This window comes from Nelumbo nucifera, chromosome 5, assembly GCF_055504915.1.
Source record: "Nelumbo nucifera cultivar China Antique chromosome 5, China Antique-T2T, whole genome shotgun sequence".
NCBI classification, from domain to species: domain Eukaryota; kingdom Viridiplantae; phylum Streptophyta; class Magnoliopsida; order Proteales; family Nelumbonaceae; genus Nelumbo; species Nelumbo nucifera.
Window position 1 is genome coordinate 60,369,628 of NC_142653.1, and position 7,288 is coordinate 60,376,915.

At 30.6% G+C, this 7,288-nt stretch overlaps 1 protein-coding gene across 9 annotated transcripts in view; it reads right to left on the bottom strand.

Moving 5' to 3' along the window:
- Positions 1–6,934, bottom strand: part of LOC104588555 (phospholipase D delta-like) — a 98,496-nt gene extending 91,562 nt beyond the window's left edge. For 2 of the 9 annotated variants that reach the window (XM_088887832.1, XM_088887830.1), the window contains exon 1: positions 6,812–6,934. The gene's annotated coding sequence lies outside the window, so the exon portion shown is untranslated. Of the gene's footprint in view, positions 1–115; positions 586–607; positions 950–991; positions 1,908–6,811 lie in introns of those variants that run through there. The other 7 variants (XM_088887834.1, XM_010246531.3, XM_088887831.1 and 4 more) reach the window with 7 other exon arrangements.
- Positions 6,935–7,288: the final 354 nt, after the last annotated feature.

Consider the following 7,288-nt stretch of genomic DNA (forward strand, 5'->3'; position numbering starts at 1 on the left):
TCAGATTGAAGCCAAACATAATATAGAGATCCTAACAAAGAAAATAATCACAAAAGAATTATCATGCACAAAATACATTAATGTACAGAGAAAAGGGTGCAAGAGAATTTTGTACATATTTATGTATGTATTATCAACTGAGGTGGAACGATGAGGTGATGGCTGGAGACGAAGGTGGGTTTGTTTCTGCGACGAGGTGGAGAAGAGAGTTAGCGATTGAAGCAAAAAAGGTGGTGTTCGAAGAAGGAAGGAGCAACGGGAAGAGTGCATTAAAGATCAGAGAGGAGAGGAAAGCAACAATAGTTTTTATTTTTTGGTTCAGAGAAGCTTCTAATTAGTTAAAAGGATTCTCCGATGGAGTGGTCTACTCAGTAAAGAGACAGGGCCGGAAAAATTCTTTGGTTGTTTCAGAGAAAAGGTATGAAGTGGAGTTGAGTGAAAACTTCAAAGGTTGGTTTGTGGTGATAACAGAGTGGTTCAGTAATAATAAAAAACAAATGGTTTGTGTTCCGGAAGGTAGGAAAGGAGAGGGTGGGAAGCGGTCTGCAGATATCTTACAAGGTTTCTTGCTGACGATTGAAAAGGGAAAGATTGGAACTTCACAAACCTGTTGTCGAAGAAGTGGTGAACTCTAAAAGAGATGTGGATAACTCCTATCAAAACAGGGGCTGGAATGCATGAAGATAGAAAGACACATATCTATATGATGGTTCGACTAAGTTTCAGAGAATGATGTTGGATGTTGAGAAAGGGGAATGGGAAAATAGATTGGCTCTTTCGGCTCGGTAAAGTAATCAGACTGGCGTGATATTTTGGACACCGTAGTTGAGAACAGGAAAGCTGTGCTTGATGTAGGAGAGGAGGAAGTGGAATTTTCGGCGGTTGAGACTCAGTTATTGGACTTAAGAATGATTATGGTCGAAAAATGGCATATTGCATGTAATAGAAAAGTGATTACAGAGGGGTCTTAATGTTAAGTTGGTGGGGTTACCCTTTAATCTGTGGAAGGAAACCATTCTCGAAATGATTATGATCGAAAAATGGCATACTGCCTGTAATAGAAAAGTGATTACAGAGGGAAGTCTTAATGTTAAGTTGGTGGGGTTACCGTTCAATCTGTGGAAGGAAACCATTCTCGAGAGGAGTCCTTGAAGAATACAATATTATGGACCTGCATGCTGCGAAAGTTAGGATGGTTGGAGTAAAGCATGAGGATCTTATTCGTTCGTCGGAACTTCTCACAGATGGTTTCTGGTGCAAGGTGTGTAAGGGATCGACCGAGGTTGAAGAAGGTGATGGAGGTGGAGCATTGGTGGTGTACAGGTGGTGGAGGAGAGTGGACCGAAATCTACGTGTGCAGAGGCACGCTGCAGAGGCAAATGGAAATGGGTCTGAGAATGGGAATAAGACGGTTATCTTTCCCAAAACAGAAATTATAAGGAGAAAAGGGGCAGGTGGAATGTCCCTTGCTAAAGCGGTCAAGAATTTACAACGGAAAGGAGGGTATTGACTGAGCCGATTGCAAGGCGGTCTAATCAGGTTTGTGAACCGGATATTGTTGTTTTTGAAGAATCCTAGATGGGATAGAAGTGTTTGAAAATCAAGGGGAATAAGGCAATTGGGTGGCTTTGTGGAAAAATGAAAAGTTTAGTTGGAATAGAATAGAAGGGATGTTAGGCAAGTTTACGGAATAGAAATAATAAATATTCTTTTATTTAATGAAAAAACAATAATAAGTAGGGCTGTTCACGGGTCGGGTTGGGTCGGTTTACTAGCATTTTTCCAACCGACCCAATCTGGTCGGTTTACCTAGAAATGAAATCGAAACCGACCCAATACTAAGTAAAACCGACATGGTCGGTTTGAATCGGTTTGGGTCGGTTTTGTGAATGATTCTCTCGGTGTGAATGGTAAAGGATTCAAGTCTAACAAAGCAAAGGTTGGATGCCATGAAAATTAAAAATGATTTGATGGATTAAAACTAATATTTTATATATCATAAATTTTATATATAATATGTATATTGCTGAAATATATATATTTCCACAAATATATATCTGAAATATATATTAAAACTGAAATATATCAGATATATATATATATATATATATATATAATATCTGAAATATATTATATATATAATATATATCTAAGCCAGTTCGGATGAAAACCGAAACCGAACCAAACTATCGGTTTATGTTTTTTTGTAACCCGAAACCGACCAACTCGGATTGGATCGGACCGGGTTAGTCGATTTGGTCGGTTTGGGTCTTGTTATGAACAGCCCTAATAATAAGAACACTTATTGTATTCATATTTTATTTAAGAAATTAATTTAATTAATTCATTAATCTAATTATAGTTTTAAAAGAGTGTCCAGTAGTGTGAAAATATCGTGGATGGGACCGTTTTGGTCTTCCTCATGGTAAAATAGGGTGTTTAGCTTTGTGTGAATGGTTCTCATCCACAAAATAGCGTAGACAGGGATGAGTCGCACTCCAATTTATCATCTATATTATTTTCTCGTGAATGGGACATACTATGATGTAGATAGTTTGTGAAAAGGATTCGGTGTAACACATTTGCCAACTACCTTTATTTTATTTAAAGAATTTGTCTAAAACTCACCATGAGTTTTCAACATTTAAACTCACCACAACTTTTCAAAATGTCTAAAACTCACCATGTCAGTAAGTTTTTATTTTCCAAAACTCACATTCCGTTAGTGCATAGTTAATGCTTCTTAAAATAGGTGTCCATGTCAACATAAATAACAAATTTAATGACCAAATTACCCTTGAATGGTGAGTTAGTTAGAGGAAAAATGGTATTTTTAAGTTTTTTATTTTCTTTTTTTTTGCATTTTTAGTGTTTTTTATAATTTATGCTTTTTTACATTTTCTATTTTCTACAATCTATAAATTTTCCTGTATTTTATTGTTATTTATTTGTAATTTCTGTGTGTTTCTATAATTTTTGGTGTTTTTTATACAATTTTTATTTTCTGATTTTGTTTTTCAATTTCTATAATTTCCATAATTTGAATTTTGAAAATAATTTTTTATTTTGTTTGCAATTTCTATAATTTTTTATATTTTTTATAATTTCTATGTTTTTATGTATTTTATATTTTAAAATATTTTTTGACCTTTTTCTTTTTTCATGTCTAAATATTAAAATGGAAATATATTAACACCCATTAATTTATTTTGTATATATTTTATATTTTTCTATGAAGGTTAAAATGACAATATATTAACACCTGCTAGTCTATTTAACATCAAGTTAGTGACATAGTGAGTTTTAGACAATTTCCCTTCTATTTAATATTTTAATTTATTAATAACTATTTTTTAAATTATTTATTGCTGAAGATAATATTATAATGACAAAAATATTTGACATCCTTAATGATTTTTTCATAATTTGAATCAGATCGGATTAGATAATATTATAAATTTAATTCTTTTAATAATTTATTAAATCTTTTCATAATTCAAATCGGATCGGATTAGATTCAAATATTTGACATCCTAAAAGGATTCGGATTCGAATCACCATTTATGAGACCTAATGAAACCGGATCTTGGATTCTGCTATCATGTCAGATTTGGATATACATTGATTTGAATCTGATCCGATTTGTTTGCATCCCTACATGATCAAATGTGTAAATTATCCTACAAATTGTGCATGAGATGTATGGAATTAATAGGTGTGGTGTGGACTGGACTGCACTTGCAGAATGCCCTTGTGGGTATAGACAATTTCTATCTACATAGTTTTGTCCACAATTCAAAACGACTATAAATAATAGTGTGATATGGATTGGTCCTTGCTACAGAGTGTCATGTGGACTAATCCATACCCACCAATTTCTCATCCACTTACAGAACACCCCCTAAATGAAATATTTAATTTATTTATTAATTTATTAATAAAATTAAATTAACTAATTTGTATTATAATGATATAATCAAATGAAAGTATATCTTGACCAACACGTCTACTTTTCACCTAGGTATGTCTTAGCACACAGAATTATGAGTATATCAAATCCATGTTTTTCCAAAGTAACATGTTACATATAATCTTTTGACGTATTCTATGATTGTACTCTAATCTCCATCCGATATTTCTTCCATGATTAAAACTTCGCCAGTTTTTCTTTATCTTTGTTTCTTATTTATTTATTTTTTTTGTTTCTCTTTAGATGTTATCCGTAACATTTGACACATTTACAAAATTGATGCATCCAACTCAGAGCAACAAGTTAATAACTAAAGAATTCAAAGAGAAATAAAACAACAATAATGGCAATTCACTAGTTCACAAATATGGAAATAGCAAGAGTAGAAACATAAATATGTCTACAAATTATAAAAAAAAAAAACAAGCTCATATTTCAAAAAACAATTCAGAGTAGGGATCAAGTTATAAATAGAATAACTTGGTAAAACATAGTCAAATAAATTTCACCTCCAAAACCTTCTTAAATGAAACCTAATCCATCCATAAAATGACATAAATATTAGAAATAACAAAGAAATACTTCAAAATTATATACCCATGTGCTCAGTAATCAATTACAACATCAATCCAAGAGATCAAAACCAACGAGAGAAAGAGAGAGAGAGAGAGGTACTTGGACCTCTCAAATTTTGAGACCCGTTGTGGGGTGTTCTTTTTTTTGGATTTTGAGAGGGGGAAAGTTGGTCAATAGGATTTTTGTTCCCATTGACCAAGAATCTCATATTCTTTTTTCAAATTTATGTGGGGATTAGGGAAAATTTATTTTCCTAGGTATCACTTACTCGGGTAAGTGGTACCCATCTCCTAGGTAGGCAAATTATGAGAAAGTAGAAAAAACCATAAGCAACAAAAAAGAGACAATTACCATATGAACACGAACAAGTGTCCACAACAATGGAAAAAAAAAATAAAGCAAGATTTTGAAAAATTTTATAGAGAATGACTCTGTTTATATATCATTTCTTCTTCCTTTTGTTTTTTTATGATAACATCATTTTATTTAAGATTTACTATTTATCTAGTAATTATATCTAATTTAAATTTCTTAATTAATTTGAAAAAAATTAAATGAGATTCAGATTGTAACATTTTGTATTCATAGATCTAATTTATAATTTAAAAGTATTTACAATGAGTCTTTTATTTGAATCAAAAAATTATTACAAAGATTAATATGGGTCCCACATATTTTGAAGTGGATACTCTTTTATATGTAACCATATATCTAAAATCAAAATTTCCCATTTTTATATTTTTAATTTTAATAATTCTGTCAATCCATTTTGCAGAGGTTTTATGTTTTTTAATTAATTATTTGACCATCATGCTATTTATTTATTCTTTACATATAAATAATCAGAAATTGCTCATTTAATCATTTTGAAATTTGCAAACACATGTATTAATTCATATTCATTTTTATTCCATTTTCAATTTATAGATTTATAATCAATGTACGTTTTATTTAATAATTTTTTTATTTAATGAAAAAATAATAACACAAATTTCTTTAAGCAATTAAATGAATTAATTAATTAATCTAATTTGGTCAATTAAGTGAAGTTCATTTAATTATGTTAATTAGGGGTGTTTACTTTTAGTTAATCGTACAATAAGCCTATTTTCCAAACTGAATTGGTACCACCAATTTTTAGAAAGTCATTAACCAAAACCAACCGATTAACTGGTTGATCGGTTTGATTTTTGACTGGTTTGATTCATCTTTTTTTGGTTTTTTGATATTTATAATATATATTATGAATAAACGTATAATAAGTATATACTATAAATACTAGAAATATGTGTATATATAATTATATTATAAATATAAATTTATATACATAATGCATGTATATTCATAAATAATATATAGATAATATAAAATAAATATGAAAAATATATATAATGCATAAATATATACCAGTTGGGTCAGTTAACCAGAAATTTCAGTTTATTTTTTCGATTTTTGATGGGCACCCCTAAAGTAATTACTTAATTTATTTATCAAGTTGAGTTAATAAAATTAAATTAACCAATTTGTATTTTAGTGATATAATTGGAAAAAAGTATATCTTGACCAACTAGATATTATCTGTAACACTTAACATGGGTTACCAAATTGAAGTAGAAAACTGTTCTTACAACAACAAACTAGTAACTAGAAAAAAAAAAATCAAAGAGTAATAAAACAACAAAGATGAGAGGGTTCATTAACGCATAATATGAAAGTAGAGTGGAAACATAATAGGTGGACATAAAAGCACATAAAATTGAATAGAATGGTGTTATAAATATGTCCACAAATTAACAAGAAACCAATATCACATGTTAAAAACCATTTCCGAGCAGTGGTCGTGTTTTGGCAAAACAGAATAAAAAAATTGACCTCCAAACCCATCTTACCAGAGTCCTAATTCATCCATTTAAATAACATAAATATTAGAAATAACAAAGAAATAATTTACAATTAAAATATCAACAAGACCCATTTCATAGAGATCAAATCCAATAAGAGAGAGAGTGAAAGCTAAGAACATAAAACCCTCAAGTTCTGAGGCCGTATATGATACCAGCAATTAGAACAATCATAAACAATACATGGGAAAGTAGAAACCATCAGAAAAAAACACAAACAACAAAATGAAATAGAACCACAAAACACCATGCACATGAAGCAACAATGGAAAAGAAGAAGGAAAAAGAAGAAAGAAAAAAAGAAATCAAAGGTAGAGAAAAGAAAGAAAATCAACAACCAATATCATAATTATATCAAGCTCACCTTGAAAAGAGAGGAAGCTAATCAAATGATGTCAAGGCAAGCATATGGGATTTGGAGGGAAGGTGTTGGGATCTTGTCGTAGGTGAGGAGAGATGACAATGAGAGATAAAGCATAAATATCGGAAGATTGTGGTGGTGAAAACCATTCTTTTTTTTATGATAAATGAATAAAATTTTATTAAACTAGCAAATAAGAGTCACATGCAACCCATAGAAAGTCACGAGATGTGACATTTCCATTAAAGCTAGTTACAGAATTATAAGTACAAAAAAATTACACATAAGCCCAAAATAAAGTATTCCGGAGAACCCCTTGTTTTGCAAGTGAATCAACCATTGAGTTTGTTGATCTGCCTACCCACTGAACCTTGTGTTGGTATGTAAATTTTGAACCAGGAAGTAAAGTAAATAGAAACCAATATGAGATTGAATGAAAAGGAGTTATTGGGCCCACTAAGAAAAGAATAACAAAATTGG